At 45.1% G+C, this 13499-nt stretch overlaps 1 protein-coding gene across 7 annotated transcripts in view; it reads left to right on the forward strand.

The window, feature by feature from the left end:
- Nucleotides 1-13499, forward strand: part of LOC108043966 (homeobox protein prospero) — a 57419-nt gene that overhangs the window by 26332 nt on the left and 17588 nt on the right. The window lies entirely within an intron of this gene.

Raw genomic sequence — 13499 nt, forward strand, 5'->3', positions numbered from 1 at the left:
ATTGTAGGTAAGATTACTGATTAAATAACTGTCTTAGGTCAACACTAAAGTCCAATTAAACATTTTATTTAAATGTCCTTTTTAATTGAAAAATTATTTTCTGAAAAGTAAGAGCACTAAAACATATGAACATATCTGCTTTTTTTTTATTTAAACCCAAATGTAGTTCATTGGGAACTGAACCGCTCATTTGCGATAAAAAAACCAACTTCTCATACAAAGAATAAAAACCATTTTAAAATATATTTTATATTTTTATTTAATATATTTAATCTAAGTAATATTGTCGTTTTTGAGGTCATTTTTTCGTAGTGTTCTTTTGGCTTTGCAATTAAAAATAAACATTATTTTGTTTGGCTTTGAGATTCCGAATTGAAAGTGTTGGGGAATTTCGGTAGGGGTATTTACATTTCGACGAACCAAAGAAGCCAAGACAAGTAGGCCAAAGTGGCATGTTAATGAGAAAGCGGGTAATTCAGCATGCAGTCGATAAGGCGGCTGGCTCTGGCAAAAGTATCTGCCAGATACACGTGGCTCGCACACCAGCTGACGCCCCAAAAATAGAAGAATCGCATTATGATTCAGACCGACAAATCACAGTTGGCCACCAGCGGACACGCGCCACCTGATCGGGATGCTATATGCTGTATCTATAAGGAGAGCTCTTTTTTCGGCAATATTTGATCGTGCTGAATGCGGAAAAAACAGATTGCAACTGCAGCTGACTTCGACGTGGACAAAAGAGGCTGCGGCAAACAAAGCAGCCACAGGATATGCGATACAGCCACTTTTGCACATTGCCCCGATGAGTTATGGACTCCAGATCCAGGGCCAGAAAAGGGCAGCATCTTGACAGACAGACAAAATGCGGGTGCATATCGATTTCGACTTCGGTTGCAGGAGCGATGACTCCTTGGACCGTGATCTGCATTTTTGCGTCCTTCTTGCCGCATCGCGAAAGGTGCAAAATGAAGGACGAACGTGCCGCAAAATGTGTGCGGCGACTTAGGGCTTTAATTGGGTTTACGTTTCACTGTCGATATTCAATAACAGCTGGATCTCTCGGCTAAATACACAAATTAACCCATTCAAACAATGCCTTCTTGGAAAGTGTCAAATTCAGCCTCCGATCAAGGACCAAACAATGGCCAGCCAAATGAGGAAAATGGAATGCATATATATGCCACACAATAAATGAAGAATCACAATTTCCAGCTGTCAAAGGAGGGGGTTAAAATTTCCAATTTTCATCAAGAAAACGGCTGATTTTCTCACAGTTTTCCCGGGGCATTTTCGTCAATCATTTGTCGGCCACTTCAGCCCTTTGGTCGTGGCAAATCCTTTGCACTTACTTTGCATCGCAGGACGCTATGCAGTTAGATCGTTCATTCATCCATTCATTCATCCCCTGCCCTCCGTCTCGCTACCTGCCATTGTCAAAGAGTTTTCCTTTCGATTTGGTCGCAGTTCCACTGTTTCCTCGCTTTTTTTTTTGTTATATTTTTGCATAGTTTTCGGCTTTGTTCCTTCCCGGGAACGGGGAGAACACTGCTTAGGGATAAACAATATTAGCTGACTGAAGGATTTGCATTCCGCACTCCATTGTTCCGACCTCGGCCCTAAGAATCGTCAATAATATTTTGCCCATGCGGCAGTTTGCCCCTCGTCTCCTCCAAAAGCGACACTTCTGCCCACATACGGAATAGATAATGATGGAACTAATCCTTTGCCTCTCACCAGAGCCGCGATGGCTTGGCTTGGCTTGGATTGGCCTAATTGAAAAGCGACGGCAACAACAGGGACAGGCTCAGAAAAAGAGGCAGGCACTGAATGCATTTCGGCGTCGCAATTCAGAAATCTAAAATCTGTATAATGCAAGTGCATCATCTCATCTGCGCTCTGTGTAGATGCACGCAGAGAAATAAATTGAGATATTAATGAAAGTGTTATCAACAATTTAGAAAAGGGTTTTCAAAGTATTCTGATAATGTTTTCCTCTCCTTCCTATTTCTAGACTTATCTAGCTTTTTAATTTGGTTATGTCAATAAACTAAAAATCTAAAATAGATAATTTTGAATACATTTTTTTACATAAATCATTTGATTTGATTTAGGTTAATTTAATTGTTTAAAAATAAAATATAATTTTGGAATAAGGCTTACATTATTTGAAATATCACATTACATTTTTAAGTTACTACAAATTAAAAGGTGGTTCAATAAGTCCTAAGTTCATCAAGCTTTTCCCTAGTCTTTGATATAGTTTTCCTCCTAGTTTTTGTCTATGTGCAGCTGTAGCAGATGCCGATGTAAGAGGCGCCTGGGGGGCAGCTTATTAGCAAAGATTGTCAGTCAGCCGCCAAACAACAACGGCAGCAACAACAGAAATTGATTACCAAATGTGCACGGCTTTCGAGTGGTTTTAGGATAGGGCGAGGGGGGGGGGGGTATGGGGCGAAGGCCGGATAGGCAGGCTAATAAGCACAAAAATCCACATAGAGCAGCAATTCCTTTTAATTGAAAATCTCTCTCTCGCGCTTCCCATTTCCCAATTTCCCTCTTTTTGTTGTTTTCATTTTCGCAATTTCTTTGCGGCTGCAGTGCGTTTAGTTGATAGAGGGATGCGGGCAGGGGGCGTGGCTGCAGCTCCAAATGCATTCGATATTGCATTTTTTTTCTCCGACAACATGCAAGGATAATAAGGACTTTAGCCGGCTAGGGACTTTTTTGTTTTCCAGTCTGTTTTTTTTTTTTTTTTGTTTTTTTTGGACTGATTGACTTGCGAAGCGTCCGCTTAACCATCGCTGCTGCTCCATATCTCACACCATTCGCCGGATCCTGGGCACCCGGTTTCCTGGCAAAGTTGATTGCAGCAAGGACTTGCGTCTACATTGCGGCCCGAAAAATTGCATTGGATGCATTTGCTGGGCAAACAAACTGCCGAAACAAGAGTCATGAAAAAAGTTTAAAGCCCCCAAACTCCGGCTTCTCCTGCTCCGCGTAAGACTCGCTGCATGTGCAATGCATATTAGCCGAGTTGTGTCCTGAGTCCTGCGTCCTGCGTCCTGCCTCCTGAGTCCTGAATCCTGTGCCATCCTCGGCCTGTGCATTGTCCTTTTGGTCGAGCGCCTTTGCCCCTTCCCACGGTGTTGTGTTTTTTTCTGCGGCTGCCTTTTGTTTGATTTGCGAAATTGCAATATGCTGGCTGTCTGGCTCAACTCGTCTCGTCCTGGTCCTTCTGAGACCCCACCCCCCTCACCCCTTCCACACACGCAGGATAACTGCAGTTAGACTGCAGTGGAAGTGCAATCGCCTTGTTCCAGGACATTCCTGTTTTGGGGTTAATTCCTAAAAGCTTAGCTTTGGGTAACTCCCTTCTTCAAATGACAGCTTATTGATGTTAATTACTTTGAATTGTGAAACAAATTTGTCAAATTGTTAGTACAGTTTCCCGAAATTCTTTCCATTGTTTTGAGGTATATAAGTTGCAAGAAATTAATTTCATTGTTGTTTTATTTTATTTTATGTTGCCTCTTACTTTTTTTAGAAATTATTATAAAAAGGGTAATTGTAGTTTTAAGAAAAGCTATTAGGCACGATTTTTCATTTAGTAACTATCTAATCTAATTAAATGCATTACCTTTGAGTTGTTGGCAAAACACAATATAGTTTACTTTTTCTCTTGATATTTTAATACACTTGTTTTCTTTTAATTGTTTTCCTAAAATTGTTTCTCAAAGAATTGCCTGCACTGCATTTGATATTCCCAAATTTATTTTCCCTTTGCCAATTTCAACTTACTGGCCTGGCCGAAATCCACTTGTTCAAGTGACAGATTATCCCCATAAATATTTTAATTTGATTCATTTTGCAAGCACTCGTAGTTCAACCCCCCAAAGCGCTGCAGCCCCGCCCCTGATCAGGTTGATGTCCGGTCCCCGTTTCCAGCAAAACCTTTTAATTCGAGTGCGTTTTTCATCATCAACAGCGGTGGCCGGTGGCCCAGGACCTCCACTCCACTTCCATTTCGCCCCTTCCCCGTGTCCCTTCGCCAGATTTCCGTTTAGGTCGTGGCGCACTGAAAGTCTTGAGGCTACGCCGGAGACCCTTCAACCGACTGCGCCAAAATGCACTGGACGTTGGTCACGACGCGGAGCAGAAATCAAACAATCAAACAAAATGAAATCGCCGGTCTGCCCCTTTTCGCTCCACGTCTCTTGTACTTTTCTCCCTTTTCTTTTTTTTTTTTTTTTGTGCTGCTGCTGCTCGCGAGTTTTTGTTGGCTTTGTTCTGCTGCTGCTTTTGTGCACACGCCCCCTCAAAGTCCAGTTTTGCAGTCATCAAGTTTTGGCCTCCCCCTCCGGGCTGGAGCACCCATCCCCCTCCTTTTCCCTCCCCCTCCCCCTCAGCTGGCGGGCTTCCGGCTGCCCATGCTTCTTTGGCATGTCTTCGCATCCGTTGCATCCGTCCATCTTGCCCGGCCTCACTCCACCACACTTCACTCCACTCCACTCCACTCCGCTGCAGTGGCTGCCAGACGAAGGAGCCACCCTTCGAGGACTTTTCCAGCCCCCCAGCACCGAAAAACTCCAACAGCCCTGCCCCCCTCCACCATCCGCCTCTATATATTTTATTTTTAATTAATTAATGCGAATGCAAAGTACAATTTCTACAAGGAAAACTTGTTTTGCAACTCGCTGGCAACCCTTTTGGGCGCAGGCTCCACCCAACCACCCTTAGCCACCCAGCGCCACCCAACGCCACCCACTGCCACCCAACATCTCATGCCACCTGGCTGTGGCGCCTCAAAATATGCAGCGAAATAGCCGTGCGGCAGGCAGTGAAGAAATGCAGTTAATTTACTCAGAAGTAGCAGGGAATTGCAGTGGGAAAAGCGGCTTCAAGTGGGCGGTGGGTTGAAGAAAATTGCTGCTGCAGAAAGTTGCTGCTGCAGTTTCTTTTGTTTTTGTGTGCACGCCGTAATGTATGCAACATAATTTTTGCGCTCTTAGCTGCCGCTGGATGAATTTTTGTTAGTACTCAGGGGGAAATTCTGGGGAAATGGAAGGAAAAGCGAGGAAAAGCGAGGAGTTTGCCAGGCTGGATATGCAGTCACCTCCTTTCAGGCATAACTGCGATGTGTGAGTTTGTGTGCGTGTGCATCTGTGTGTGTGTGTGTGTGTGTGGGTATTTCTGAGGTAGTTGGCGCAGTTGAAAAACTTTGCTCGGCAAGGTGAGTGGGGTTGGAAAACCCTTACAGCTCTCATTCTGTAGGCCTCCTCAGTTTTTCCATATTTTTTCTTTTTTTTTCGGCGCTGGAAAATGTTGCAAAAGTTATTTCTTCACCGGTTTGCCATGGCTCTTAATGAAATATCCGCATGGGTGCGAGTGGGTGCAGTTGGCAGCAAAGTGGTCTCCACGGGTTACTTAATAGGCAACAGCCAGCTCACATGGTCTGGCAATAGACTCCATTCGTATTTGCACGCGAAAAAAATAAAAACAAATTTTATCAGTGGCCCCAAAAATTCTCTCTTTTAAAAATATTTTGTGACTTTTTTAAAAAATACGTGATTTCTTCAGCAAAACGTGGCCCTTATACGTTCCCCTTTGAATATTCAGTAGCTTAAGCTTTGATTCAATAATTTAAAAACCCACCTAGAAATCCATTTTAATTTATATCGATTATGACAGCTCGATCAATAAATTTTTTTCGGTGTGAGCTTTAAGGCCGAATCAACTGGGCGAATCGAGTTGAAAGAATCCGACAGTTTGGGCGACAGTTCAGCGACACGCTCAAAAGCCTCGAAAGGAGAACGGGCACGTCTTTCAATCTCCGACTTTTGCACCCCCGCCGCCCTATGCAAATAGACAGCCCTTCTCCACCTTGAGCAAAGTAGGATAAAAAGAAAATGCAGCAAAAACGCAGCTGCAGGGCCAAAAAAGGGGGAAAATCGCAGAGGACTGAGTTGCCGCTGCAGACACATTTTAATGATGCATGCAACAGTAAACTGCAATCAGATATGCGCACATCGTTAGTCTTCAGCATCAGCCGCCGTTTGTTGATTATCTTAGAATGGAGAGCATGGCAAGAAAGATAACCCATACGCCCCGTTGGCCGCACAAACCGTGCACTTTCCGCATTGCATGGAAATTTATTTGCCGAGCAAATAAACTGCAGCCTCCTATTTGCAAGAAGTCGTGTGGCCCAGGATTCTTGGCCCCACATCATCCCTAAGGAAAGGATGGCGGGACAGGGACGAAGAGGAAACCCCTAACGGAGGCACTTTTTTATGCAACTTCTTCAGCTCGAGTGGTTTCCCAAGTTGACGTTTCAAATGTCAATTGTGTGCTTAACTGCATTCTTTTGACGTCTCCGTCGTCGTTGGCTTTCCTTATTTGCCCCCGTGTGTGTTTGTGTGTGTGTGTGTGTGCTCCTCGGAGTAGGGCAACCCGTCTCGAATCCAGACTCATTCCCATTCCCATTGCCGTGTCTTTGTCTAATTTTGGTTTCTTTTTGTTGCAAATTGCGGCCTAAGCGGGCACGGGTGGTTTATCAGGGGAGGGAGGGGAGCGGGGCGGAAAGGTGAGTGGAGGGCAGGAGGACGTTCCTGGAGATCGCTTTCGCTGCTAGTTGGCAGCTGGTAGGCACTTGCAGGAAAACGAAGCACCTAATTATTCGAACCTTCTTTACTCATTAATTCAATTTTATTTTGACATTTCCAATACTTATTTTTTATTTATTTAAACTCTAAACGTAACAAGGTCCCAACCTTTTCTTTTTCTTTATTTTCTTAATTTATAGGATTTTTTAAAAGAAAACAAAACTTTTTTAAATAAAGCAATCATATTAGCTATCATATTGTTTTCTGGGTATGTAGGTATAACATACTAAGTATAATCCATAATGAATGCAAAAAGCCTTTAAATACAAAATTAATACTAAATTAATATATTGCTTATAAGCAGACTCTTTACTCACTTGGCTTTATTTGTGAAATACAGTCGATTTCCCATAACTTAAACTATCATCTCCCCCAAAAAAAAATGTCGAGATATGGAAACTTCGAGTTATAGACTACATTTTATACTTCCTACTTTTAATGTGATATTTTTTATGATAGCTTAACTGTATTTCCAATTCAAAACCTATTTTTTAATTCTTTGACAAGCCTGTTGACTTTTGTTTTGCTCAAGGTCTTATATACCCTTGCTGCAGCACCTGGAACAGGGCACCCGTAATTTCTTTTCTTTGGCTTTCACTTTGTTTGAGCAACGTTGCAGCGACTTTTGCCAAGTCGCTGGGAAAATGTGCCGCATTCACTCACACAGGCCCCCTCGCACACACTCTCAGAGGAACAGAGGAACAGTGGCCCAGAGTCAGCGAGTCAGACTGCAATCTTGCCTTCAATTAAGCTTTGACAAGTGCATTGCACACAGGAGCACAGGGAGGGGAGCCAGGAGTCAGGGGCCAGGGGCCAGGACGAAGGATGAAGGATGAAGGAGGGGACTGAGACAAGCAGAAGAAGTCGCAGGAGCAGCAGAAGCTGCCTTCCACAAAGCGCATAAATATGAATGAAGGCAGGACGATGGACTCCTTGCCGTGAACTGGCCAAAAAAAAAAAGAGGAGAAGGACTGAAACCGGCCAAAGAGCCCGGAGTGAAGAACTGAAGAAGGAAACGCAAATAAATGAATTGCACTTTTCCTTTGCTCGAATTTTCTTCTGGCGCCCCGTTTCAATGGGCCGCGCCTCAATGGCAGTGGAAAAACTTTGCATATTGTGTTTATTCTATGCCCGCGGAGATAAAGAGCTCCAAGCCAGGTGGAAGTCGCAGGCGGAGGCAGCCTTTAATTAAGCGGGTCCAAGTCGCAGTCCGTTGGCATTATGCCTAGATAATGGCAAGGCCGAGTTGAAAAGGGCCACTGAGGGGCATGTCGGGGGGTGGGGTGGCGAAGACTCAGCAGCAGATATGAAATGCAAATTATGCGGCGAATTGTGTGCTCATTAATTAAAATTGAACCAAACTGAGGCAAGAACTGAGCCTGAGAAAGCTCAGTGCCGTCAAAGCGCCAGCAGCATCATTAGAGCCTGGCCAGCTTAACCAGCCAAATCCTCGGTCCTCCAGCCTCCATCCTCCATCCTCAATCCTAAATCCTCCTGCCCAGAGTTCTCTCACTGTCCACGCCACTGCACTTTGAGGTGAACACTCAAAAGTTTTTGCGCCACGAAAGGGGGAGATTTTAGGGGGGGAGCTGCAAAAATATTATACATATATTACATCTGGTTGGGGGATCTGAGTCAAAATGCAAATCTTGCAGATTTTTAATTTCTTTTCAACGAAAATTTTATTTTCTGTTTGCACTTCTTGTTGTTCGCCCAGGACGTTGGCAGGACCAACCCTTTTTTATTTGCCAGCCTGCCAAGGATGCTGATGGCTCACCCCTCACCCCCCCCGAGATGCCATGCTGCTTTTAAGCTTTATTATTATGTATTATAGATTCATATTATGCACTTTTTAATTTTTTTTGTCTGCCGTCTCTGGGCTTGAGACTCTCCAGACCGACAGCCCAAAATGAAATGCGTTTTGCCTTGCCGGAAAATAGAAAGGGAATGCTTAAACATTCCGGTTGACGAATCTAAATTACTCTTTTCGATTTAATTTCTTATTGTTCTTCATATCTAAATTCCTAATTGTCAAATTACTTTTAATGCATTAACAAATTAATATATTGCAATTGGTATATTATCAAAATAATATAATGGGATGGTTTCAATATTAAAACAGAGTTAAACAAAACTTAACATTTTCTTAAATATTTATTGTTGTATAGACTTATAAGCAAATACAAAAATAATATCAATACAATTTTAAGTATGTTTTTTATAAAAATATTTATGGCTATTAGTAACACATTTTCCATTAATAGTTTGCCTCAGAGAAATATAGGGTGTTTCACAAGAAGTACTTAGCAGCTGCTTAGAAATGCCCCTCACAATATAGGGTATTTAATAAAGGACTTTTGGACTGGGTAATGCTGCTGCAGTCAGGACTCGAATGTCCTTGGCAGAGCCACCCTTCTGGTCTGGCAAGGCGGTGGTGTGGGTTGTCTTCTGGTTGCATTGCCACAAGTTGCTGCTCGAGATCCGCCACCCACCCACGTCTCCTTTCGAATCCGCCTCCTTGTACTTGTGCAATGCCTTTCAAGACTCTTTGCCCGCCTTCCTTGGCTACATTTTGGGGCGGCTTTTGGGGTTGCATCTGGAAGATACATTCGCGTAATGAATTCGGCCCGAGGGTGGCGACAATGAACTTGCCTGCATTCGACGCCCCACCTCCCCGAAATGTTAGGGCGTTGACATGTCAAGGCAAAGTATTTCGAAAATTACTTGCAAGACTCGCCAGCGAAAAGGAACCCCGATCCAAAATGAACAGGACTTTGGTCGGGTAGAACTTCACGCTTTGCTTGCCAGGAAGCGAGGAAACCAGGAGACAGGACCTCGCGAGGGGGAGGAAAAGCGGGTATTGTCGGCCAGCTGGGAACCAAACCTGCCGAATCATGTAAAGCTATGCCGGAAAGCGCCTTGAACCAGAACCAATTTCCATTTGCATGCCCGTGATCCCAGATACCACATCCCAGATCCCAGATCACGAAGCCCGGAGAAAAAGGCGAGGGTGCACTTTTCACACGGTTCTTGCTGAGGAAAAGACCCAAGGGTCGGCAATAATTTTTAATAATTTCCTTTGTTTAAATAGTTTTTCCTTTGGCAAACAAATTCCCACCGCAGCAGCAGCGGCAGCAGCGGACAATTGAAGTGTTAGATGCAAAGATCCAATTGCCAGCAAGTGGCTGTAGAACAGTACAGATACGCACAAGATAACTTGATTGCACTAATTTGACTGCAGCACCCGAAGAGCGTATAGTTCCCATGGCGGACTAGTTTCATAGTTCCGCATTGGACAACTGCCGGTTCCTTCTTCGACTGCAGTCTGCGGTCTGCAGTCCAAGTTGAGGTCTCAACTGGTTCAATCAACTTCTGACAAGAAGTGTTAAATCTGCACTCGCTGCAATTGCAGCTGGAGGCCGCTTTATTAGAATATCCGGCAGCTTAGGCCGCAGACAGCCTGTCTGCAGCAGCGCCATTATCTGCCCTGGTCCACATTGTCATAATTCATAAATCAACTAATTCTGAAGTCGTTGGGCCGCCACAACTGCTGAAACAAATAGCCTCCCCCCCAAAAAAATCTGTGACCAAGTCTGAGCTCGACTCGAAAAAGTTCTCAGGCCTTGGCGAAGTCATGAAGACGAAACAATTAAAGGGTTTCGAGTTGCCTTAATGAACCGCAGCCGGACAAAAGGTCGAAGACAAGACCATCATCAGCGAAAACAAAGGCCTAGAAGGTCCAAACCCAAACTCAAACCAAAGGCAAACAAAGGTGGGCCCCACACAAAAACGAAAGGGAGAAGACGTCACGGCGGTTGCCTGCATTTCCTGGCAAGAAACATAACATAACAGAAGGCAGTAACAAATATAAGGAAAAGGGCACTGGAGAAGACGCCGCTGGGTTTCAATTACAAAGGCCCAAGATTTCTCTTCGCTCCAAGATGAGTGACCTCCCTTAATTGAGCGTGAAGCGCTGCAATACTTTGACACCTTTATGACATGGACATGGACTTCGACAGCGCCATCAGTATTGCATTGACATCGAAATGGATATATGGACAGTATATGTGGATGTGGATGTAGAGGGACAGAGGCAACCCCCTAAGACAGACGGAACTGGCCAGTGGACGACACTAATGAACATTAATGTTCGTATTGTGTAATGTCGCGACTTTAATGTAAAGTGCAATGAAGCAATGCAAGGCCAGGGGAGGTAGTGCATCCACCGGATGCACTCATTAAGTGCTGCAGCCTTTGACTTGCGGACCCGAAAGAACTGGACGCAAATGCGAACAGAGCCGAGCTGAGTTATGATGCCAGCTGACGAGCTGTCAGAAGAGTCATAGTCATCCACCGAGGAGGTGGATGGATGGTTCGGATGGGTTGGATTGGAATGGACTGGATTGGGGAGGGGTTACTGCCGACTGGATGGCAAGTGGTTGTTAAGTCTGATTCACGGCTCGGTTCGGAAATCAGCGGGCAGCACGTGTTCCCCTCCCAGCTCTTACCCTTTGATCTGACCAGGGGCCACTCAGTTGGGTAGGGGCTGCTCCCTACCCTCTTTTGCACTCCACGCCTTTTCTTCCCTGCGAAAACCATTTTCCACAAATTTAATTCCATTAATGTCGCAGCAGCAGCAGGAGCGGCAGTGTCGTTAACTCATCCTTTGGCCCTCCTTTCACTGCTCGTGCTCCTCCAGCGGCCCTTCAAAGTTCTTCAAATGTCAAGCGGAGGCAGCGCAGGATTCTCCAGCAACTAAATTATCATAATGAATCTCGCAACTACTTGAGTTCTGTTTGCCCAACCGGCAACTCAACTCGGTCCGAGGAGGGTTAAGCGATGGCTCTACTCCTAACGATTTTTTAATTGAAACTGTCACTTGTCGAGGAGCCGGGGGATGGCCAGGATAAAACCAGAAGGGTGGACAGCCACAAGAAATTCTGGCTCCTCTCCAGCTGAAGTAGTTTCCATTGCAATTACGAAGGAATTAAATGCAGCAGCAAGATGAGGAGACCCACAAATCGCTTCAAAAGTTTTCCAAGAATTTCATCTCCGATGCATAAATCAACAATTGTCTCTTCGCCCCGGACATGGCCATTGTTTGATCAAGAAAATCTTTTCCATTTAATCCAAACACAACGAGCTGGACGATGGTGGCGGAGGAGGAGCCAACATGAACAATGGGAATTGAATTTTATGCTTTACAAGATTTTATTGCGACTTTCTGACTCGACGCCTCAGTTCAATTGCCAGCTCCCCAAACCACCAGTTCGTTACGAAACGAAAACGAATCGCAGTCCGCCTTTATTAGCAGCAAATTTCATTATTCAAGTCAATTTGCCTCGGAGATGCCTCGAATACTTGCTCGATAGTGCCCCCCCACTTGGCTCGGCTCGGCTCTGTTCTTTGCATGAGTTCAATTGAATTAAATACAATCAATTTGTTGATACGCAGATGAATTTAAACAAATTTAGCCCGAGTGTGCGGCGAACGAGGCGAACTGGATGACTCAGCGGCTTCGGTGTCCGGAGCCCAGGGACCCGGGTCCCAGGTTAGTCACTCCGGCGGGGCAAACGACACCCAAGTGCCAAGTGCCAAGGCACTGGACATGCAATCAGAGCCACCTTCGCAACCCTCGCTCCTCGCTGGATCCTCTGGCAAAAATGAGTAAAGAGCACAAGATAGGCTAAAAGCAAAGGTAGTACCGTGTACAACCTCTAATTATCTCAAGCCATGACATGAAGTCATTTCTCCGTATGTATACTATTCATGCCAGCGCTCACGCTGAAATTGAAACTTCAAATATTTGTACGCGGCTCAAGGACTCGCCGGCAGGACTCTGCCATGTGTGGGTAATTTCCTTAATAACCGCCAGCCTATCGCATTAACATATCTCGCATTTGTCATAAAAATAAGTCAACCACCGGCTCCACCCATCAACCTACAACAAAATAGCCCAGCTGGTCTCCGCGGAGGAGGCGTTTTGTTAAGGAACTATCTCCCTCCCCCTCTCTATCAGGTGGGTGGAAAGTTGGATGGAAAGAAAGTGTTTATGCCTGCTCATGTGCGTCTCGTAATGACCCAGACTAAATGGACACATTACGCGCCGGACACACGAAAAATTGAATTATTCAAGGGACTTTGGAGGCGTCGCATTTGGAGCCAAACGGCATTGCGTGACAAAGTTTTTCTCCAACTCCTCAACTGGCTAAAAACTTCCACTCCCACTCCTTGAACTTATTCTGAAATAAGGCTAAGATATACGTTACAAAAGCCAAAGGCAGCCGGCCCAAAAGGTGGAAAAACCTAGATGGTGTGAGTGATGCGAGTGCCTTAAAGTTCCACTGGGTGACTTCGAGACTCCGTTTACGCTCCGTGCTCAAGCAGCACACGCCAGACCGAGGACACAGCCCAAAACCCATAGCCCACACCCCATTTGAAACCCTGAACCCTAAGAAAATGTAACGGCCGACGATCGACGACAGTTGGTTTCCCAGAGCGTCTTCAAGACGTTCGAGGGGGTGACTTATTCGGGGAAGACGACTCCCGACTCCCGACATCTGCCAGCTGGACGGGTGTACCTTTGATTGCAACGTTAATAATGCCCCGAAAGAGGGTTACTGCCACGCACCAAAGCGGATGTTAGGGGAAATCACTGGGTCTTGATACTGAAATTGATGAACTTTTGCCGGGACTGTACTCAAATTAGTTGGATAGTTGGAAGCGAGTGCAAAAAGCACTTACGATTAAGAGCCGGAGGAACATTGCTGGTGAGTGGGGGGTGGCTGGTGGGGGTGGAGGCAAGTATCATTTGGCTAACGCTTGAAATTGGCTTCG

This window comes from Drosophila rhopaloa, unplaced genomic scaffold, assembly GCF_018152115.1.
Source record: "Drosophila rhopaloa isolate 14029-0021.01 unplaced genomic scaffold, ASM1815211v1 contig_178, whole genome shotgun sequence".
Taxonomy (NCBI): domain Eukaryota; kingdom Metazoa; phylum Arthropoda; class Insecta; order Diptera; family Drosophilidae; genus Drosophila; species Drosophila rhopaloa.